The sequence below is a fragment of the Oncorhynchus mykiss genome, chromosome 17 (genome assembly GCF_057628025.1).
Source record: "Oncorhynchus mykiss isolate SJ-2025 chromosome 17, ASM5762802v1, whole genome shotgun sequence".
Taxonomy (NCBI): Eukaryota; Metazoa; Chordata; class Actinopteri; order Salmoniformes; family Salmonidae; genus Oncorhynchus; species Oncorhynchus mykiss.
The window spans coordinates 24052035-24076848 of NC_143038.1; the positions used below are offsets into that span (position 1 = coordinate 24052035).

Genomic DNA, 24814 nt, shown 5'->3' on the forward strand with positions numbered 1-24814 from the left:
TTGATCATACTGCTTAAATAATGAGGGAGAGATGGTCACTGGCAACATCATGGACACACAATTGAACTGTGGAGCTACAACAACTTTAACAGTATTTATTTTGCCCCAGAAAGTAAGATGAAGCAGCCTCCACTTATCAAGATTATTCTTCTTTTTTTTTTGTAGTAATGGCATATTATTTGCATGAAATTCTGTAGCTCGCTGCTCAGTCTTATACTCAGGTATTTCAATCCTGATGTTGCTTTAAAGCTTCAATATGTAACTGTGTATTTTGTTATGTTTAAAAGCGCCAATAAGTCGCTAGTGGTCATCCAATGTGATGCAACAGTAACAATATCTAGCCTGCTCGAGAACCGCTGTATTAAATTGTTTTTTATTTTCCCTGTCAGGTCGGAATTTCACGACAAATTTTGTGCGCCACAGAATGAGTGACGTGTTTTTCGTCAGTGAGGAGGCGATGCCACAGCTCAGGGATATTCTAATGGCGGTATGATAGCCATCTAGCTTAGCCCATGTCCACACCTGGCTAGCAGAGATAGCTAGGTTACAGGCATGGCAAACAACCTGACCCAGCTGTAACTACTCCTCCATCTAAGCCAAAGAAACAGAACTTTGTAGAGCAGACAGGCAAAAAGGGAAAGCAATAGAGCCCGTGTCAAGACGAGAGTAAACCTTGAATTTGGGCTCACTGTGGAAAGAATACTAAGGTTGTTGATGGGATTCAAAACCAACCCAGTGTTGGCATTTTTTTCTGCTGAAAATGTAAGACATTGCTACCTAGATAATATATATTGCTAGATAAAGTGACGGTTTTGCTATTTACATTGAACAAAAATATAAATGCAACATGTGAAGTGTTAGTCCCATGATCCATGAGCTGAAATAAAATATCTCAGAAATGTTCCATGTGCACAAAAAGCTTATTTCTCTCAAATGTTGTGCACATCCCTGTTAGTGAGCAGGATATTCCATCCACCTGACAAGTGTGGCATAATCAAGAAGCTGATTAAACAGCATGATCATTACACAGGTGCACCTTGTGCTGGGGACAAAAGGCCACTAAAATGTGCAGTTTTGTCACACAACACCAAATATGTCTCAAGTTGAGGGAGCGTGCAATTGGCATGGTGACTGCAGGAATGTTCACCAGAGCTGTTGCCAGAAAATGTAATGTTCATTTCTCTACCATAAGCTGCCTCCGTCGCTTTAGAGAATTTGGTAGTACATCCAACCAACCTCACAACCACAGACCACGTGTAGCTACGCCAGCCCAGGACCTTCACATCCGGCTTCTTCACCTGCAGGTGAAATCAATAAGGGCCTATTGAATTTATTTCAGTTGACTGATTTCCTGTAAATCAGTAAAATTGCTGCGTTTATATTTTTGTACAGTAAAGTTTTAATCTGTATACAAAGTGTTATATTTGGGATTAATTGCTTTGATTGTTGTTTCCAAGCCACACATCCATTATGCTTCTTATTAGCTAGTTAAGTAACATTAGCTAGTGTAGCCTATTAGCTGACTGCAACATGGTTTGTTTCATTTGAATATAAAATGTCGCTTCACTAGTTTATCGTAACTAGCTAGCTAAATTATGTATATAGCTATTGTTAGTTGACCTTGAGTTATATTTCTGATGTCTGTGGTCTGAAAGCCACGCTGAAATTGGCTATCTTCTTCACACTACTCTACTGGCATGAAGTAGCCATAGTCATAAAGCCCATTTCAGATACATAACAGGCTGACTACACGACGCGAGCGTTGCAAAATAAATGTAGAAATCTATATTATTCAATTTTTGCACCCACACTGCTCACGCGTGCCAACGAGCGTCTGCGTTGCCAAGGGCTAAAATAAAAGTCAGTTCTATTTCTGACGCAGATCGCGTTGCAAGTCCTGCCTCTCGCATCTCCTCATTGGTTTACAGAAGCAGGTACCCACGTGCCATCTCCTCATTGCTTATACCCACGTGGGTGAATGAAAGACGAAATAGGTTGGTGGCGGTAATGCATGTAATTTATGAAAGTTGCTCCGCTCTATTTTGAAACAAATTAGTATTTATCTTAACTTCTCACGACCTATAACTTCAAACAAATATGACAAAGGGAAAAGGCACCAAAAAAAGGGGCGCTAACAAGATAATTTGAATGAGATAGACAACAAACCAATTTCAACGGCGCCGACCCACGAGGAGTTAGCTGAAGAGGCTAGCTTCCAAGAGTTCCCCACAGATCCTACTCAAGGTGACATACTGGCTGCCATAAACTCACTAAGCAAGAAGGTGGACATAAGGTTGGCTGATATCTCAAAGAGTATTGGGACTTTGGCCGAAACTGTGAACTAATGGAAGGGTGCATAAGGTTGAGCAGACGACAGTCGATCACAAGGCCAGGCTATAGGACATAGAGAAACAGTGCGCAACGTTCAAAAAGGACAACAAAACCCTGAAAGCCCGAATGGAAATGATCGAGTCGCATTCAAGACGCCAGAACATCCGAATATGTGGGATCCAGGAGGACACTGAGAAAGGGAACCCCACTGAATTTGTCTCGGAGCTGATACAGGCATTGCTGGGGAGTGAACACTTCAAAACGGCCATCCTGATCGATCGTGCACACAGATCTCAGGCAACGAAGCCGGCCAAGGGCGGGCCACCAAGGCCATTCATTGTACGGCTGCACTATCCCCAGACCAGGGATCTCATCCTGAAGCTGGCTAGTCAAAAGTTCCCCCTTAACTACAACAGAGCCAGGGTGTCTTTCTACCCAGATCTTACCTTGGAGGTGAGGAACCAACGGAAAGAGTATGATGAGGTACGCAACAAATTCCTCTTCCCAGCCCCGGTTTAAGGTGACAGTCGAAGGATCAACACGTACGTTTGACAACCCAAAAGAGGCCGATCTGTTCTTGACAAGAAAGCTCCCTGGCTGAGGATACAGAACGGCTGTGTCAGCCGGCTAAATGGCCAAATACAGGCCAGGAATGTCTTTTCGATTAGAAGATCAGAATATGATAGGTGAGATGTTGTGGCTAATATAACATTGTTTAGCATATCATGTTTTAGCGCCACTCACCCCCTAACGTGAGAGTTAAGTGTTAAGTGTTATTTAATATTTGTTTATATGCAGAGCATCTATAGACGACGAGTAAGTTCAAGATGTATGTCTAGACACCCTAAGGTTTGTGTGTTAGCCAAGGAGTGCTTCGTTTGGGGAAGTCACTCAGTAAAGGGACGGGAGAGGGGGATGGGGTCTGTGTTTTATGTTCACATTTATTAATACAGGTGGCATGACAAGCTCCCACACGGCGGGACGTTTCTCTTCTGGGTTTTGTATGACAGCAACAATTTGCTCTAAAATAAGAAATGCCACATAGTGACAGAGCACAGAGTAGACCAGGTGGAATAAAGATAGTCAGCTGGAACTGTAATGGCTTAGGGCATGTGGTGAAACGAGCTAAGGATTTTTCTCATCTTAAATCACTGGGTGCTGACATAGTGCTTCTTCAAGAAACTCATTTTAAACGCTCCTCTCAGGCCAAGCTACGAGTCGGCTGGATCGGTCAGATATACCAGTCTAACCCCTCTCGCAAAAGCGAGAGGGGTAGCAATCCTGATAAGGAAAACATTCCTTTTGTTTACTCATCCTCGATTTCAGATCCTAATGGTTGGTTACCTATCACCCTATTCTAATTACGGACCACTCTCCTCTGTCCATGGTGCTGAAACTCAACAATATGTCGACAGGTCGGCGACCGACGCATACCTGTTGAAAGATGAGGCTTTTTGTCAGTATTTGAAGAAGGTGGGAATCTCTAAAGGCTGTGATTAGAGGTTACATTATTTCTTATACATCAGAGAGGAAGAAACGCGCCAATACGAGGCTGAGAGGAATTGAAAGAGAGTTAGGGGAACAGGAGAACATTTTTAGGACGAATTCCGCATATACAGTCCTTGAAAAGATCACAAAGTTAAAATATGAACACAATAACATCCTTTCGAAACGGGTGGGCTCTTTACTTGCTAGAACGTAACAAAGCTATTTTGAACTGGGTGACAAACCACAAATGATTAGCAAGACAGCTAAGGCATGTACAGGTATCTAGAGCTAGAAGGGTAAAATAACAGATCCGCAGGATATTAATAAATGCTTTGCGCAGTTTTACTCAGAGCTATACCAATCAAAATGCGATGCTACTGATCCACAAACTATGGAACGCTTTCTCACTGAATGTGAACTTCCTAAACTAGATAGGGGGGCAGCTGCTGCACTCGATGCAGGGATAACTTTAGAAGAAATTAACACAGCGATAGCACGATTTCCAAACAGCAAGGCCCCTGGGCCCGATGGATATGTAATAGAATTCTATAAGAAGTACTGCGCCAGTCTATCTCCACTTATGTTGTGAATGTTTAAACAATCCAAAGAAAATGTCAAACTCCCGCAAGCATTGTATGAGGGCTACAATAGCAATGATCTTGAAAAAAAGATAGAGATTCCATGGAGATTTCGTCTTATGTGTCTTATGCCCCGTGTCGTTACTCCCCATAGAAAAGAATGTGTTGACAAAGATATTGGCAAACCGATTGAAAACATATATTTCCGACATCATACACCCTGACCAGACAGGTTTTATCCCGGGCCGACATATATACTACAATTTGAGACACCTTTTCAACGTAATGTATCATAAGGTTGAGGCAGTGGTAATAGCTCTTGATGCAGAGAAGGCGTTTGATCAGATTGAGTAGAAGTACATGATGTCGGTTCTGGAGCACTTCGGGTTTGGAAAGGAATTTATTAATTGGATAAGAATTATTTATGCACACCCAATGGCGTCAAAATATAGATTTTTGGAAAACTCTGCCTATCTCCTTGGTTGGTCGTATAAACGCTATTAAAATGGTTGTCCTACCCAGGTTTCTTTACCTCTTCCAATGTCTACCCAATTTCATACCACAAAGCTATTTTAAGAAACTGGATTCAATTAGTAACTAAATTTTTATGGGATAACAAGGCAGCCAGAATTTCAAAGAATCATTTATGCAAGTACAAGATGGAGGGGGGCTTTGGCCTTCCTCACTTTAAACTGTATTATTGGGCTGCTAATCTGAACATTGTGTCTGTCTGGAGGGAAAGTTTACCTGCGATGAGACAGAAGGATATGCCTTCATGGCTTTTGATTGAGCAGGCCTCCAGTCAACGTTCCTCACTCCCTGCACTTGTTAATAGCCCATCATATGTGAAAAAATCCACTTATGACTAACCCAGTCATTTGGATCTGGAAACAGATTAGGTATTTTCTTAATTATGCTGCATACCTGCCCATGAGTCGCTCATGAGCACCAGGTCATCAGCGAATGCCAGGGTGGTAACTTTCCTCCCCTCTAACCTGTAACCCTCATTAAAACTCGGGGGCAGTATTTTCATTTTTGGAAAAAAAACGTTCCCGTAGTAAACGGGATATTTTGTCAGGACAAGATGCTAGAATATGCATATAATTGACAGCTTAGGATAGAAAACACTCTAAAGTTTTCAAAACTGTAAAAATATTGTCTGTGAGTATAACAGAACTGATGTTGCAGGAGAAAGCCTGGGAAAAATCCAATCCGGAAGTGCCCCATGTTTCGAAAGCGCTGCGTTCCAATGAGTCCAATGAGTCCCTATTGAGCTGTGAATGGGCTATCAACCAGATTACTCTTTCCCGAAGGTGTCTACAGCATTGTGACGTAGTTTTACGCATTTATGTTGAAGAATACCCGTAAGCGGCTACATTGCGCAAGTGGTCACCTGATGCTGCCAGAGTGATTCTCGCGTAAAATACTGAGGTAGCCATTACTCCAATCGGTCCTACTGAAAAACGAATTGTCCCGATGGATATATTATCGAATAGATATTTGAAAACACCTTGAGGATTGATTATAAACAACATTTGCCATGTTTCTGTCGATATTATGGAGTTAATTTGGAATATTTTTCGACGTTTTTGTGACTGCAATTTCTGGGCGATTTCTCAGCCAAACGTGTAGAACAAACGGAGCTATTTCGCCTACAAAAATAATGTTTTTGGAAAAAAGGAACATTTGCTATCTAACTGGGAGTCTCCTGAGTGAAAACATCCGAAGCTCATCAAAGGTAAACGATTTAATTTGATTGCTTTTCTGATTTCCGTGGCCAAGTTACCTGCTGCTAGCTGGACAAAATGCTATGCTAGGCTATCGATAAACTTACACAAATGCTTGTCTAGCTTTGGCTGTAAAGCATATTTTGAAAATCTGAGATGATAGAGTGATTAACAAAAGGCTAAACTGTGTCTCAATATATTTCATTTGTGATTTTCATGAATAGGAATATTTTCTAGGGATATTTATGTTTGTTGCGTTATGCTAATTAGTGTCTGGCGATGATTATGCTCACACATGCGGGATGGGGAGTCACTAGAGGTTCTCAACATACCCACTGTTTACATTAGAGGTCGACCGATTATGATTTTTCAACACCGATAATTGGAGGACCAGAAAAGCCAATTCCGATTTTAAAAAAAATATATATTTGTAATGATGACAATTACAACAATACTGAATTAACACTTATTTTAACTTAATATTCTGTTAGTGTTCAAATACTGGAGAGTTGAGACCAAATCACGGACGCTGGACAGAGTGGATTTCAGTTGTAACAAAAGACAGTTTTAATGAGTCAGAGATATCTTGTCCCGCAGTTTTACGTGCACGGACCTAGTTCACATAACTCGGCAAGGAGCCAGGTGAAAAAGAGGCCTATACAATGGTTACATTCATTTTTATACATAGAATAAAGTAGGTGGAGTCTTGTCGTTTCGGTCTTCTTGACTGGTCGGAGGGTTGGAGGCGGGCCTTGCTCTAGCCAGAGCGGGCCCCATTGGTGCACAGCAAAAGTTCTTTGCTCTTGGGACCGGCCAGTTAGAGGGAGATGAGATGTGTGTTTATATAAGGAAGAGGGGGTCAGTCTTATGGCTGGGTGTATGTGTTCTTACGACGGAATGTCTTTGTTTATATGAGCTATGTGTATGAATATTTATATAACAAATCCCCCTCTTCACATCTATTAGACGTGAAAACTATAGCAGAAAGGTGGCGGTTGCAATCGTGGGTATACATAAGGTGGTGCTCCTAACCTTGTCTGGTTTGCATGGTGGGTCTGTAGGTGTAGTGCTACGTTTGGGACGGGAGTGATTGGAGGGAGTGATATCAGGAAAGGAGTTAGGGACATGTGTAGGGGTTGGTGTATGTGATGTGGCAGGGTGAAATAGTTGTTCAATTAACCATGTGAAAGTCCTAGGGTTACTCCAAATATCAGTAGGAATATCACAAATAAGGGACCAGATATCCCCAGCCTCACCCAGAGAGGGAGAAATGTCCCTCTAACTGGGCGAGGTTCCCTTCTCAGGGGAGGCGGAGTTTGATGCCGCATCACCTGAGGAAGGAGTGTCTTCATTTGGAATCGAATTTAGGCCGCTCAAATCAGCTCTGACTTCAGTCAGTGTTCTAGAAGGAATTGGGGCTGGGGTGCAATGTGTAAGGCGGTGCCAAGGTGTGCCTGATTTACCTTTGACCTGGACTGAGTGTGAAGTAACCTCCTTCACTTCGTACGGTCCAGTCCACCTGGGTTCCAGCCACTTTCTCTTGTGGACTGTAACCCTCACCCCGTCACCAACCTTTACCTTCAGTAGTGGCGTGTCCCTCGGCAGCTCCCCCTCCTGGACCTTGTGAACCTGGGTAGAGAGTGCTGCAGAGAGAACCGTCAGTTTTTTCACATAATTAGACATTACAATTTGTTGTACATCAAGGGCGGGCATATGACCTCCCTCCCTTGGTGGACCATGCATGACTCTACCAGTCATTATCCCATGAGGCACATACTTTAGCTATCTTAGCTTTTGCTTTTGGTTTGACGTTCCACCAGATTTTGGGATTGGGGCCTGTACACAGATCCAAATCTGTGGGTTATGCCAAATCTTTCTTCCACCTGTCTCAGGTGTTTGTTAAATGTAAGCCATTTGTCAAATTTGATTTGTCTTGGGATGCCATACCTGGGTATTAGTTTGGTTTGTAGCCACTCAAAGACTGACCTAGCATCCTCCCCTTTTGTTAGTATTGCCTCTACCCATTTGGAGAACCTATCTACTATGACTAGGAGATAGAGTTTGCCTTTAGATAAATTTTCGGGGCCCATGTCGGTGTAGTCTATACTAATATCCTGAAAACATGCATTAGGTATTACGTATGAGCCCATTGGTGTTTGATATGGTTTCTTTGGGTTGTGTCTGTCACAACCATTGCATTCGTCACAAAATAAATCATCGTCATAAAATAAGTCAGTCATATTTTTTATGTGAGGGTGCCACCAGATGTGCGAGGCCTTTTTGGAGGGTCTTTAGTTTGCCTTCGTGTGTGGGGCCATGTGTTTCTCATAAAAGTTCTGGGTCCATCAGTGTGGACTGCTTCATGGACATGGGCTGAGTCTGTATAGATATTCAGTCTTTCCTTTTCCTCTGATGAGGACCTGCGTCAATCCGATGATTTCAGCTAATTTGGCCGATGCTGGTTGAGGGATGATGGCTGATTGAAGGGTGACATCACGAGGTGAGCTGTTTTTTCAATAGCTTTTGCTACTGCAGCAACGTATCTGGAGCATGTTGACTGTCCTACCTCAATGTGGTCAAGTTTGAAGAGTAGTACATCAAGACCCTTCTCTCCCCCTCTTGTTTCTGGAATAGGACGGATGAGGTGAATCCTTCCCTTCCAGAAACATCCAAATGGAACTTGTTCTTGTAGTCAGGTGCAGTCAGAGCTGCTGCCGCTGATAGATCTGTTTTCAGGAGTGCTATGGCTGTTGATGCTTCAGCCGTCCAGGCCAGGGGTGCATGGAGGTTCCTTGATCGTAGGATGACTGGTGCTGCCACCCCCTCTGGGCCACACCCAATGGTACAACACCTGATAGGTGGGGTCAGGTGCATCATGTCTTCGTCCCAGTCTGCAGTGTAGAGGCAGTCATCAGTTTATGTTGCATTGAGTGTGCAATGGATCTCAGCTTGGGGAGTCTTATATGGGTGCAGCGTGTAGATTTGAGCTTTCAGTTGGTTGAACTTAAACTGGATGTGAGGGGTGGCAGGCCCTGTGGGTAGGCATTTTAGCCAGTACACTTCTTGGGCTTCAGACAGTGTGGTCATCGGCAGGAGTGGCATCCTCATCATTCTTACTGGGTGATCAGGTGTTGAAGTGGGAGGGTTGGTTGTAATCTTGCTGCTCCTGCTGCATGTGTCTAGGAGAGGGTCCTCTTCCTCTTCCTGGTGCCCCTCCACGTCCTCTTCCTCTTTCTCTCCATTGCTGTTGCTGCGGGGAGAGTGGTTTCGTGCAATATCTGGCATAGTGACCGGGAATTCCGCAGTTATACCACTGGTAGTTTCCCCCTCTGTATGGTCCAGTGTAGGGGCCTCGTTGAGCCCGTTGCCGTTGCAGGATATACCGCTGTGGGGGAGGGTAATGGGGTGGTGGGGCTGCCTGCTGTTGGATCATCTGAGAGACAGTCTGTGCCACGATCTGAGTGTTATCTGGCTGCTCCCCTTGGTCTTGAGTTTCTACTGCAATCATTTGTTTGGGCGTGATGGCTGCAGACATTTTATCTAAGTCGTCTGATAATGTGTACAATGCGTTATTTAGGTATATTCAATCCTTACTATGTGGTGTTTATTTCTATTGTGGTATGCTTAGATATACTGCTGTACTGGCAATGGCTTATCTCTTCTACCCCCACCCTCGCATACCAAGGGGGTTATCAGTATGTGACGCCCGCCACGTGTCTATTTCTCCGGTATTTTATTTGAATTTGTTCAGCGATTCGTTTAGGTATTTTCTAAAAATGATTCGGCGATTTCCTTTTGGAACAATATATCAGTGAATATATGCGGTTCTATAACAATTTTCAGAGTAATTCTAGCTTTAGGCAATATAATTAAACTTTAGGCAATATCAACAGGAATGAAAAAAAACGAAAATCAGTATTCCAGCCCGGCTGCTGTCAATCAAAATTGCACGGCCATTCGATACTAAGGTGGCTTTGTCTACCAGCACGTGTGCCTAATAGCCCAGTTACGTATCCCAACCTACTCCGCGACAAACGTTTCTTTCAATTTAATTTCCCCCATCTCCAAATCATGGAATGTCAACTCTGGTTCATATTATGTTTATTGTTTGATGTGCAATAGCCACATCATTCCCGATCTCTGTCTTGTGGAAGGCCAAACTTACATATCCTATATCTATTCGACTACACCTCTAACATAACCAATTAAACAGTTTACAACTCATTCAATAGGATCTTTTACATGCAGATTCAGTCGATCTATTAATTAACTAAATCTCTAAACACAACCAATTAAACAGTTTAGAACTTATTCAATAGGAACTTTTACGTGCATACTACACTTCTAAACACAACCAATTAAACAGTAAGCACTTATTTAATAGGATCTTTTACATGCATACTACACTTCTAATAATAGGCCAATTGATAAAAAATAAAAATACAAATAAAAAATAAAAACGAGCAAAACAAGATCTCCCCGATCAATGTCTTAGGTTCTTATGTAAAAATTTGGGCACCGATTCATACTCACGCCCAGTACTTTCTGATCAAAATTTGGTTTAGGCTATAATACAATATGCAGATTTCGCTCCGATCAGATTTCCTGAGGCAAGATGAATGGCTGGGGAAGTCACTCTTCCGTCTGATTTTTTAGCCGTGATCAGTCTCGTCCTCTCACACTAACTTATAATAGATCGAATTCAAGAATAACCAAACTCTGCTACCAATTCTGTTAGTGTTCAAATACTGGAGAGTTGAGACCAAATCACAGATGCTGGACAGAGTGGAATTCAGTTGTAACAAAAGACAGTTTTAATGAGTCAGAGATATCTTGTCCCGCAGTTTTACGTGCACGGACCTAGTTCACATAACTCGGCAAGGAGCCAGGTGAAAAAGAGGCCTATACAATGGTTACATTCATTTTTATACATAGAATAAAGTAGGTGGAGTCTTGTCGTTTCGGTCTTCTTGACTGGTCGGAGGGTTGGAGGCGGGCCTTGCTCTAGCCAGAGCGGGCCCCATTGGTGCACAGCAAAAGTTCTTTGCTCTTGGGACCGGCCAGTTAGAGGGAGATGAGATGTGTGTTTATATAAGGAAGAGGGGGTCAGTCTTATGGCTGGGTGTATGTGTTCTTACGACGGAATGTCTTTGTTTATATGAGCTATGTGTATGAATATTTATATAACATATAATACATCAATAAAATCAATTTAGCCTCAAGTAGATAATGAAACATGTTCAATTTGGTTTAAATAATGCAAAAACAAAGTGTTGGAGAAGGATGTATAAGTGCAATGTGTGCCATGTAAAATATGTGCCATGTAAGAAAGCTAACGTTTCATTTCCTTGCTCAAAACATATGAAAGCTGGTGGTTCCTTTTAACATGAGTCTTCAATATTCCCAGGTAAGAAGTTTTAGGTTGTAGTTATTATAGGACTATTTCTCTCTATACCATTTGTATTTCATTAACCTTTGACTATTGGATGTTCTTATAGGCACTTTAGTATTGCCAGTGTAACAGTATAGCTTCCGTTCCTCTCCTCGCTCCTCCCTGGGCTCGAACCAGCAACACAATGACAACAGCCACTCTCGAAGCAGCGTTACCCATGCAGAGCAAGGGGAACAACCACCCCAAGGCTCAGAGTGAGTGAAGTTTGAAACGCTATTAGCGCACGCTAACTAGCCAGCCATTTCACTTCGGTTACACCAGCCTCATCTCGGGAGTTGATAGGTTTGAAGTCATAAACAGATGCACAACGAAGAGCTGCTGGCAAAACGCACGAAAGTGCTGTTTGAATGAATGTTTACGCACCTGCTTCTGCCTACCACCGCTCAGTCAGATACTTAGATACTTGTATGCTTGTATGCTCAGTCAGATTATATGCAACACAGGACACGCTAGATAATATCTAGTAATATAATCAACCATGTGTAGTTAACTAGTGATTATGATTGATTGTTTTTTATAAGATAAGTTTAATGCTAGCTAGCAACTTACTGCATTTGCGTAACAGGCAAATTGGACTAGTTAACTGTAAGGTTGCAAGATTGGATCCCCGAGCTGACAAGGTGAAAATCTGTCTTTCTGCCCCTGAATGAGGCAGTTAACCCACCGTTCCTAGGCCGTCATTGAAAATAAGAATGTGTTCCTAACTGACTTGCCTAGTTAAATAAAGGTGTAAAAAAACATTTTTTAAATCGGCAAATCGGAGCCCAAAAATATCCCGATTTCCGATTATGAAAACTTGAAATCGGCCCTAATTAATCGGCCATTCCGATTAATCGGTCAACCTCTAGTTTACATAGACAGCCCAATTTGCCTGAATCATGCTTTCCACCCTGCATTGGATGATGTGGTGTTTTCACAGTGGAGGGAGAAGGGGCTCACAACAATTGGTAATCTATACATAGAAGGTCAGTTAGCTTCATTTCAACAATTACAGGGAAAGTTCAACATGCCAACAACACATTTTCGTAAGGACACATATCCTACAGTATGGCATGAAGCCAAATAGTCCTACATTAGATAGCTTGATCCTTGTCAAACCCCATTCAAAAGGGTCGGTCTCTAGACTGTATGATGTGCTACAGGCCCACATAGAGGTATCCACAGACACCATTAAAATGGCTTGGGTACAAGAGCTTGGTTCAGAAATCTCAGATAAGGACTGGGTAGAAGCTCTCAGGAATATAAACCACAGTTCAGTGAATGCCAGACACAACCTTGCACAGTTTAAGGTGATGCACGGGTTACATTACTCAAAAGTAAAACTGCATAAAATATTCCCGGACACCTCACCACTGTGTGAGAGGTGCAAGCAGGATGAGGGGACGTTGACCCACTTATTCTGGACATGTCCTAAGTTACTCTCATTTTTGATTACTTATCTAAAGCCTTCGATAGAGTTCTAGCCCCAGACCCATTGATCGCTCTGTTTGGTACAGTTGATGGGAATAACCAGGAAGGGAAAGCTGTCTCTCTTTGTACTCTATTAGCCAAAAGGGTAATATTGCAATTTTGGAAATTGGAGACTGTACCTACCTTTGAAATGTGGTTACGGGATTTAGGGAATGTAATACATATGGAAAAGATTCGATACAATACCTCCAATAGAATGTCCAATGTTTTACAAAAAATACTGGATTGACGATCTGCTGCTACTCTGTGCTGTACTCCACTCAATATTTATTTTTGGCTTAACTACACTGCTTGTAATGACTATATGCTGTCTTCTTATACATGTACCACCTAATAGGATTTTGTTTTATTTTGTGTATGTGTGAGTTAAGTTTAGTTTTGTCCTCTAAATTGGCCATCCCATTCAAAAGTACAATGAATGTCATTGTTTGTATTACTGTCTTTTTTAATTATTTTTTTATTGGAAAATAATAAACATATTACTTAAAAAATATATACAAAATATAAAAAGAGAAGAAAAAGCCTAGAAGGAGGATAGATGACTAGAAACGATTTGGTTGACCGTTTTATGTGTGGATTAATTGGTGGAGTAGAGGACCTTGTGCATTTCAGGTAAACTCAATGTTTATATCCCAGGACAAATTAGCTAACAACAGCAAGCTAGCTAGCTACATTGCCATAAATGTTTAATGCTTTTTGATCTGTCCCCAAATTAATATAATTGGTTCAGAGTTTGTTTTAATATTTTATCATGCGTGGTGTGATCGCATTTTGTGTGGGGGGACAAAATACATTTATGCACGATGGCGCACGATGGCGCACGCGCGCAGCTGGTTTGGGTTCCGTGAAGATGAGGCATGATGCAATGGTTTGTTTGATCTGAACGGTCTACTTTTAGAATATCTCATGTCGTCGGCTGGAGTTTCGAAGATTCAGCATGTAGCTAGGCCTAGCTTAAATGTTTAGCCAATGTCTTGCGACGAGATGGATCCATTTAGCTAAGCAAAGAGCAATGCACTAACGGTTTGTGTTTAGCCAAACAGCTAACTAGCTAGCCAAGTAGAGAACTAGCTAGCCATTTTGCTGCAAATAGATAGCCTAGCTTGCTGATATTTATCTGACAAGTCAATGTACCCTGTTTCTGGAACATCTATTTCATGACACTAATTTGCTACAAGTGGCAACTTTGTTTTAAAAGTTTTATCACATAATTGGAAATAGTTACCATGGAAACAGTATCAACTGCGCATCTCTTCTTGATTGTAATGCCCCCTTCTAAAGCTAGCTACTTTTATCTCGTCTTGTCTGATGTATCTGACCTGGGCTTCATTACTTGAAGCATGAAATAAATAAATCGACATCAACACCTGGCAAGCCTGTGTTTCCAGCCCCACCATTGTCGAATATTGGAGCAGAATCAGATTGCTGTAGTCTGTGTTTAAGTATTTTTGACCATGTTGTTTATTCCATCATTATCTTTCCCCTAGCTGGCCAATAACAATAATGTTTTATCTAATAAAATAGTAGACATCTAGAATTCTAGGCATCGAAGCTGTTTAGGAAAATTAACTACCCAGAATTTACTTTGAGTATTGATTACATACTATCCCAACATTAGCCTACTGCACAGAGATATTACAATTGTATTCCCTATTTGAGCTATCTGGTGGAGATGTAAACAGACTTAGCACAAAATATACACCTGTATTGAGTGTTTAAGACTAACATGACATTATATTGAATGACTGGAAACTTTCATTCTTCCTTCTGCCTAATAACCACCTTATCCAATGATGAAAAAAAAACATCCTCAACTGAACGAAAGGGGGATACCTAGTCAATGCCTTCAACTGAAATGTGTCTTCTGCATTTAGAATATACAGTACCAGTCAAAAGTTTGGACACCTACTCATTCAATGGTTTTGTCTTTATTTTTACTATTTTCTACATTATAGAATAATAGTGAAGACATCAAAACTATGACATAACACATATGGAATCATGTAGTAACCAAAAAAAAGTGTTACCAGCAAGCACCCCCACCGCTTCACGGTGGGAACCACACATACGGAGATTCTTCAAAGTAGCCACCCTTTGCCTTGATGACAGCTTTGCACACTATTGGCATTATCTCAACCTGTTGTTCATAGTTTTGATGTAAATAAAAATTGGAATAATTCGCTTTTTTATTTTAATAGACTGATGCTACCTGCATCTGATGGTCATGGTGCTTTCAAGACAACGGGGAACTGGTTGGAGCTCTAGAAAATGCCAGAGTTTCCAAGGTTGCATGACCAATCAAACAATATTTTTGAGCGGGAGAGAGACTCTCTCTCAAGGTCACTGCTCTCACCCTTTCTTCAGTGTAACTGACTAGAGAGGGGACAGTCTACCAACTGATGGCGAAACTCGGGTCCCACCGCATCTGCCTCTTAACTTAGAGCGGAAATCCCATTACCGGGATGAAGTACGACAACATCCGGTGAAATCAGAGCGTGCCAAATTCAAAATACAAAATCGTAATATTGAACATTCATGAAAATATGTCTTACATCGTTTAAAATACAGACAGAGAGATGTAGTAGTCCCAGAGTTAATGATCAAAGGTTCATTTTGCATTTCACTACCTGATGATTATGATGACTGACCGTGTTAGATTTCTTTTTTAAACAAGGCTTAATAATGCTCTCTATCCATCAGTCTCTCGTCTGCAGGTATGTTTTGATGTGAGAGAGGTATTCAGTCCCATCATCGTCACCTCACCGGCTCTTAAGATAACCTTCGGGCCGACTGGGGGCCCAAGGCTGGTTAGGAGACACCACTAGAGACACTGTGATGAACTGAGATAATATTAAGGGAGCACTATAATTCATTAATCATATGCTGTCTGCCTCTGTTCTTACCTGTTTCCCTTTCTGTCTTCTACACCTCTCCCCACCTTGTCTTTCTTCCTCGTTTCATAAGGCACACCATATGTGCGTTGAAGTAAAGATTGAACTTGTATTTATAAAATGAAATTATCATAATTATAATGCATGTATTTATAACACCTGGATAACTACGGTTTGAAACTGCACATGGGGACAAAGATCATCATTTTTGGAGAAATGTCCTCTGGTCTGATGAAACAAAAATAGAACTGTTTGGCCATAGTGACCATCGTTACATTTGGAGGAAAAAGGGGAGGCTTGCAAGCTGAAGAACACCATCCCAACCCTGAAGCACAGGGGTGGCAGCATCATGTTGTGGGTGTGCTTTGCTGCAGGTGGGACTGGTGCACATCACAAAATAGATGGCATCATGAGGATGGAAAATTGTGGATATATTGAGGTAACATCTCAAGACATCAGTCAGGAAGTTAAAGCTTGTTCGCGAATGGGTCTTCCAAATGGACAATGACACCAAACATACATCCAAAGTTGTGGTAAAATGGCTGAAGGACAACAAAGTCAAGGTATTGGAGTGGCCATCACAAAGACCTGACCTCAATCCTATAGAAAATGTGTGGACAGAACTGAAAAAGTGTGAGGCCTCCTAACCTGGCTCAGTTACACCAGCTCTGTCAGGAGGAATGGGCCAAAATCACCCAACGTATTGTGGGAAGCTTGTGGAAGGCTACCCAAAACATTTGACCCAAGTTAAACATTTTAAAGGCAATGCTACAAAATACTAATTGAGTGTATGTAAACTTCTGACCCACTGGGAATGTGATGAAAGAAATAAAAGTTGAAATAAGTAATTCTCTCTATTATTATTCTGACATTTCACATTCTTAAAATACAGTGGTGATCCTAACTGTCCTAATACAGGGAATTTTAGGATTAAATGTCTGGAATTGTGAAAAACTGAGTTTAAATGTATTTGGCTAAGGTGTTTGTAAACTTCTAACTTCAACTGTATATATTTTTTGCTTGAAAAAAATGTGGGTCGCCACTGCCTGTATATAGCTATCTTTTGGATACACACTGTCTATCAATTTCACCTATGCCATGATAGTCACTACTAGACTGGTAGCTATCAGAAGCAGAGTAAACATGTTAGTTTGTTCATTCTATCTTAGACTAACGTTAGCTAACGTAAGCAAATATGAATAGCCCAATCTGGTAGCCTTCTATTCCACACTTGTCTGGAAAACATTCCATTACTAAAAATAGAATTGTCCATATAGCTAACTCACTCTCTGTGTTGGTCGCAATGATGACTGTGCATAAATTGTCTATGGTTGGTTAGTTGGTTTTCAGCTGGCTAGCAATCGTGCTTCCAATTTAGTGATGCTCGCTAGCTAAGAGCAAGCTAGCCATATTGAAATGTCCGTTTTAAGTGTACCAAGCTATCCAGTCAGATAGCGATCAATACAAATAATGGGGTGGTTCAATTGTTTATTGTGTATTTTGTTGTAGGTGGTACAGAATCTGTTTCCACCACCATGTGCTTCCAACCCCTAGCTCTGCACAAAGTGAAGGCACGTTGTCAAAAATATTTACAAGCTAACGGCTTAGATACATGTACAGTAAGCATGGCATAAGCATGAATTGGGTAGTGTTTGTATGGGTTTGTGTTATGGGGTGTTATGGGGTGGTTAGAGGTAGCCTGAGGACCACAGAGTTCCTTCCAGACCATGTAATCAATTTAGACTACCCCTTTTCACCTTTTCTCTTTGTAAAACACTGGTTATCTGGAGTCCTTCCACAGCACCCTGTTGAAAAATACCCCAAAGCGGCGGAATTCTGGGTACACAAGCATGAGGGAGTGGACACACCTTGTAATTAGGGAGCGCAACAAGATTGTGGGACAGAAACCAGCAAGGGACACTGAAAGGTATAAAATCAAGACTACAACAGTAATGACACAACCACCTCATTCTTCTCTCTGAAGATTCTCAAAACACAAATAAAAAAACATGTCTACAGAAATCCTCTGCCAAGGGGTACTATTGACAAGAATGATATGTCAAAGTCAATAGGCTGGAGGAGGTTTACAGACAGGTCTTTGAGATGAGGAAGGATCTTTTTGTGCATGGTAGTGTTTAGAGACAGTAAATGTATTGTTGTATATGAGAGCGATTGAGGTGCCATTTCTCCTCAATCTCCCAAACACAACAATACTCTGTAAGAACTGCCCTCCTAAGACTTTTCACACTTTCTGCAGCCCGTTCACTTTGTTGATTGTTCTTCCTCTCAAGGGCAGCTCCTAATGTTCCTAATTTTCCTTAAACAATACACTAGCCTGTCTCTAAACACTTAGATCCCATTCGGTTAACACCTTTACCAACAAAGGCGAATTGCCCTACATCCCTTACAAAAAAGTATAAAATGCTAACGCCACAACCATGTCTTTCCAGGAGACGTGCAGTACCAGCACATCTTCTGCAAGAGGTCCAAACAGTTGGTGGTTAAGAAGCCCTACACCACTTCCGGCAGAGTCTTATCCAGCTGGCCGTACACCACAAACAGGAAAATAACCTTTGCCACAAGCACAAAGAGTCTCAGCTTCCCCAGCTCACCACGCCAAACACCATTGCCAAAGCCGGATCAAGGGCTATTGCTGCATTTAGACAGCCAGCCCAATTTGGATCCTTTTTTCATTCATTGGTCTTTAGACCAATCAGATCAGTTCTGAACAAGATCTGATGTGAAAAGATCTGAAGTGATTGGTTAAACGGTTAAAAAATCAGACTTGGGCTGCTTGTGTAATTGCAGCCAGTGTGGCTCAGCATAAGACCATGTAGAACTACTAAATTAAATATGGATATTTTCTATCAATCTTCAAAATTGGTCTACCTTTATGGATTCACTGAATATATTTATATAATCTGTACAGGGCTCTGTAGCATCAAACAGATGTCCAAATAATTTTCATTTGTCAAAATCTAAAACACAGGGGAGTGTACACAGTTCAATGTTAACTAAGAAAGAGAACTGGGTATTAAGCAAGAATGTTACATTCACAGTTGAACTTTGCCAGCATATAACGTCAACAGTAGGGTAGGCTAGTTGAACATGCATACATTTGGAAAAATATCTAGCCTAATAGAAAGAAATATGGCATAAACCTGAACTTCTGTATAGTGACCAGACTGTACAAATGTACCTAGGTAGGTAGGTAGGCAGACAGTATCTAGATACAGTCATGTCTAACAGGCATGCGTAGGCAAAATATTTTTTATAATAAAACCAGCTTCAGTTTGAGATTTACAATAGCAAATTATTTTGTTTTTCCTTACTGTTAGTAAACTTAGCGAGCTAGCTTGCTTATTTACATCTGTTTGAAATCTTATTTTGTGTCATGCCTATAATTTTGTGAGATTAAAATGCATCCAGTCATAATCATAACCAATATGAACCCTCGTCAATGATGTTGCATAACTAGTTAGCACAATTATGTACAATTGCTGAAGTTACAAACGTAAAGTGTGGCTAAATAGCCAACTCCAGTCATGTACTAATGTCTGCTGGTAAACATAGATTTGGGTGGCTGGTTATAACATTGTAACTTGCTGTTTAGTAACTATATCTACTACTAAAAAGAGAAAAGGTTTTATTGTAAAACCTCTTCTCTTTTTAGTCATAAATATGGCTACCGAAAGATGTTTAGCTAGCTACACTACATGACCACAAGTATGTGGATGCCTACTCGTTGAACATCTCATTCCAAAATGCATTAATATGGAGTTGGTCCCACCTTTGCTGCTATAATAGCCTCCACTCTTCTGGAAAGCCTTTCCACTAGATGTTGGAACATTGCTGCGGGGATTTGCTTCCATTCAGCCACAATGGCATTAGTGAGGTCAGCACTGATATTGGACGATTAGGCGTGACTCACAGTCGGCGTTCCAATTCATCCCAAAGATGTTTGATGGGTTTGGAGGTCAAGGTTCTGTGCACGGGGGCATTGTTATGCTGAAACAGGAAGGGGCCTTCCCCAAACTTGTGCCACAAAGTTGGAAGCACAGGAACTAAGGGGCCAAGCCCGAACCATGAAAAACAGCCACAGAACATTATTCCTCCTCCACCAAACTTTATATTTAGCACTATGTATTCGGTCAGGTTGCGTTCTCCTGGCATTCACCAAACTCAGATTCATATGAAAGACTGCCAGATGGTGAAGCGTGATTTAGCACTCCAGAGAACGAGTTTACACTGCTCCAGAGTCCAATAGTGGCTAGCTTTACACCACTCCAGTTTAAGTTTGGCATTGCGCATGGTGATCTTAAGCTTGAGTGCGACTGCTCGGCCATGGAAACCCATTTTTATGAAGCTCCCGGGGAACAGTTCATGTGCTAACGTTGCTTCCAGAGGCAATTTGGAACTCTGTAGTGAGTGTTTGCGCGCAATTATATACACCGGGTGTGGCTAAAATAGTCTTGCATATTTAGCAATAAAGCATCTCTGAAAGACGTCCAATGGCTCTATCAAACAAGGACAACCATATCTACACACAGCAATGTACAGTACGATCGGTATAACATGGCCACATGTGTCATTGGCCACACAGCAGGACTACAAAGCTTCCCAATCTACCCCCCCCCCCCCCAACTACGGTCCCGCTTTAAATGACGTTTAGCTTTGAAAAGCTTCACAAAGCCTTCATCGGCACTACATGTATTGCAAAGCATCTATAACCGTAAATCATGCTTTATAAAGGGTTAATAAGTGTGCCATCACTGTGGGACATAATCACCAAAGTCAAATGTGACATAAACATGTGCTTTATAAAGGACGACATGTTGTACTGAAGGATGACATATGCTCTAAAGTGATGTCATGTTAATCACATTACACCTAATCTCCTTCCCAGACACTTCCGCCCAAATGCACTGAAGGTCTGAGGGACCAGCCCTAATTAGTTAGGGTTATGTTTAAAATCTAATTTTAAGAAGCTAAATTGTGGTAATGGGCAGGGTTTAGCCATAATTAGGTATTTTTGACTGTGTTAAGTAGTGACGATGACAAATTCTTTACTCAGGAAGTTCACTCCTATAGACTTCTATGGTCACTCACACTAAGGCCAACTTTGAATAGTTGATATCCCAGGCTTATATGTGCTGTGCGTGCAATAACCTGGGGACGACGTTACACCAAGAAACACTTACCTTGATGGAAGTCCCCAACCTAAAGAAATGAAACGTGTCTTTGTTCTGGAACCAAGTTGCATGTTCCTGAGTACACAAACAAAAACTAGCCATACCTCACGGTGCTGGGCCCAGTCAGTTCTTTGACACATTCACCCACTATCCCGCTGAAAGATCAGCCACAAAATACCGGCACCGATTCAACAGGTTGTAATCAAGCCCTGGTCTCCAGCATTGGAACAGGAGAGGAATACCTTGTGTGGTAGTCTCAGGTTGGACTCCTCCAAAATGTCTTGGTTCTGACACACAAACACAAGCTTTGCAGGTCCAAAGAAACCATTTCAATAACCTGTGGACCATGAGAGAACCTTCATAAATCAGCAGAATGCTAATACCTACTAGTCAGAGACCTTTGGTCATTCATAACACATACATTACATAAAGGCTTAATGAGGTGATTACAAATGTATTAACACTTAGGGGATTATCACTAACAGCTAAAACAAATAAACATTAAAGACATGTTTAATCCACACATTTCCTTTAATCTGTACATTTATAAAACAATACAAATACATAGTTTCAAAAAGTCCAGCAATGCAATTACACTGAAAATTACAAAAGGCTGTGAATAGTTTAGCTTGTCCCTGAACTGGCAGACCAATGGTTCTTGCCTCTCTTCCTGCTGGATGTACTGCATGTTGGTTCCAACCTTAAAAGTATCAACAAAGAAAGTTAGTTCACATATCTACAGTATTTCACTTTAACTTTCACTTTAATATATTATTGCTTACTAGTTGTTGTCCAATTAATTTTGTAACCACTCCCTCTTCTAATTAGGGCTGATTTGGAAAAAGCTGTTCAAAAGAGGACATTGTATTATCATTTCTTAGTACTCCCTGACAAAGACCATGCAGCCGAAACGCGTCTGATTTGTAAAACTTTATTTCTATTGAACATGCCATACAAATAAAGGCATTTTAATGAATTATATGAAGAGTGCCTTGGTCCTCCTTTCTTTTTGATAAAGTTAGCAAGTCTGTCAGGAAATGCCTTTGTCCCACCATCTGGATAAGGGCATTTCTGTGCTGTGCCAGAAACTCTAAATGGGAAAATGGTAAACTCCATTTAATTCGTATTATTATATTCCTCTTTCATTTACAAATCTCACGACGTGGCTGTATCTTGGGGGGGGGGGGGGGGGGGGGGGGGGGGGTTTAGCTACGCCTGCTAGTTAGTTAAATTTCGGCTAGCTAGCGATTGCTGTTAAGTCAGCGAACTTATTTTAAATACCAATTGAGGTAGCTACAGTATGTAATCTAACTGAACACGTAACCACTACAAACTAATTTAAATTACAATACATAACTTACTTGTTTTTTTGCTGTCCAGTGGCAGCACAAGTGGGAATTTTGATTCGCGAACTCATCACATGATCAGACTCTCGTCAACACAAAAAAAGTACTTCCGTGTCATCAAATAAATATATAATTTAAAGCAGGACCAAAACTACTTCTTACAGCATATGACAAATGTTTTGTGTTATATAGCTGTTATCAAGGCTTCATGAATGCATTCATAAGGACTCCTACAGTAAATATATATATATATATATATATATATATATATATATGTATATTTAATGTCTCATGTAATAGTAGAAAATGTCAATAACCATTCATGATATATGACATTTTTTTTGTCTGAACATTAACAATTATTCATATTTTTTCATATGTAAGTGACATTTGCATTACGTTTGTTTGTTTTTTAAATTGCGAATCACTGTATATGGAATAGATACTGTATTGGCTTAGAGCAATAACTATTCTGGGTGCTGCAGTAAAAGTATTGTAGGGAATACTCAGGAGGGTCTGTAAAAAGTATATATGGTGTCATTTCATAGGGATCTGAATTATACGGATTGTTGCTGGACTGTTACTCCACCCATTCCATTGGAGTCCAAATCACATCACGTGCGCTTACTGTATTACAGAAAACCCGCCAACGAAACAACAGTGCAGGGCAGTCTCACTGACTTAAAGTGCAACTACACTTAAAAATAAAGAAATGGGGAAATCCGAAACCTGAAAGGCCCTACCAATGTTTTTTGCATGAATGTGTGTCATCCTGCAGCATAGCATTTTGGGAGAAGTTGAGATCAGGTCCAATATTGTCTATGCACCCAAGAAAGAAAGACGTTCGGCCATCATAGAAATGTTTTAGTGAAATATAATATTTCAAATTTAGCAGACACTTTTATCCAAAGCAACTTACATTCATGTGATGGTCACGAAAATCGAACCCAATATCCTGGCATTGCAATGCTCTACCTGGATGCATGACAGGGTTATAAATGCTTTGTGAAGCCTCAATTTAATATGGTTTATAATGCCTTTATTAAGCAGTGCTTATGCCACCCTTTATAAAGCACAGGTTCATGTCATATTTGAAATAGTGGGTTATGTCACATTTGACATTGGTGGTTATGTCAGACTTACTGCATGCCACATTTATGAACCTTTATAGAGTATGACATAGATGATGTGTAACACATTGATGTGGTGTTTTTGAAGGCTTTATGAAGCCTCTATAAGCTGCACATAATTTAAAGCAGGACCAAAACGACTTCTTACAGCATATGACAAATGTTGTGTTATATAGCTGTTATAAAGGCTTCATGAATGCATTCATAAGTAAAGTGTTGCCTTTGTTTTTGATTTAAAAACATTTTTTCATTATATTCTGTTATATTATATATTCTATTATATTATATATTATTATATTCTGCCATGTCAATGAAATAAATTAACATGAACTTGCACTTGTTTTTTGCTTCCTAAACATGACCCTAGTTTACTGAGGGTTTTCCGTTGGCGCCTTCAGAACGCACCCTAGAGTGACGGCAGCCAACTTATTTATCAACACATCCATCACTATATCCCTGCCACAGCTTTTGTTTAGCACCATACGTTTGAAAGACAACTCGTCGCTCAAGACTATGACTGCAATCGCAGCGATGTGACAACACCGATCATCATGGCTGATGACGGTGCGAAAGTGTCCATAAAGGTCCCTATACACCATTTCCTCTAATTCTGTTATCTGGCGGGCATTACACCTCACAAAGAGGATAATCAAATCTCATCCCACAGGGAATTATCTTTACCACAGGTGATATATTTCACATTTCCCCCACAGGAGGACTGTTTGTCAGCCACTATCTAAAGCCAGCAGCAGGAGATAATATGTCTATACATCAGTCACCGAGCATTGAATACATTATGTTCTTAGGCATCCTGAATGATTGTTTAGGGGCCTGGCTGGCGCAGATAGCTGGACATAAGCCCCTTATCACGCTTCTCTGGGGAGGCATAAATCACTGGGGAAGTCACTCAGAGCAGAGATGTGAACTCTCCTTTCAATTGGCATTTAGATGGAAGCCAATTTTGAGGACCACTGAAGAACAAGGCGATGAATAGGCGAGAGACAAACAGGTGTATACAACAACAGCTTGTCCTATGACCCCACGTGAAAGGCAACAGCATTACCCGGCTGAACAACGACTGAATTGTGGTTTCCATGCTGCTGAAATTGTGTATCTTGACAGCATCCCAGGTTTGTTTTCTACAGTGAATATAACAATTTAGAGCCTGGCAGAAAAAAACAAGACGTTGATAATTGCCGGTTGAGTAAT

The 24814-nt window shown here is 41.0% G+C and overlaps 1 long non-coding RNA gene across 1 annotated transcript; it reads right to left on the bottom strand.

The window, feature by feature from the left end:
* Positions 1 to 21641: 21641 nt before the first annotated feature.
* Positions 21642 to 22558, bottom strand: LOC149975875 (uncharacterized). The gene is made up of 2 exons (XR_016488137.1): positions 22491 to 22558; positions 21642 to 21829 (listed from the first exon to the last, which is right to left on the bottom strand). It is a non-coding gene; the product is annotated as an uncharacterized LOC149975875 (long non-coding RNA).
* Positions 22559 to 24814: the final 2256 nt, after the last annotated feature.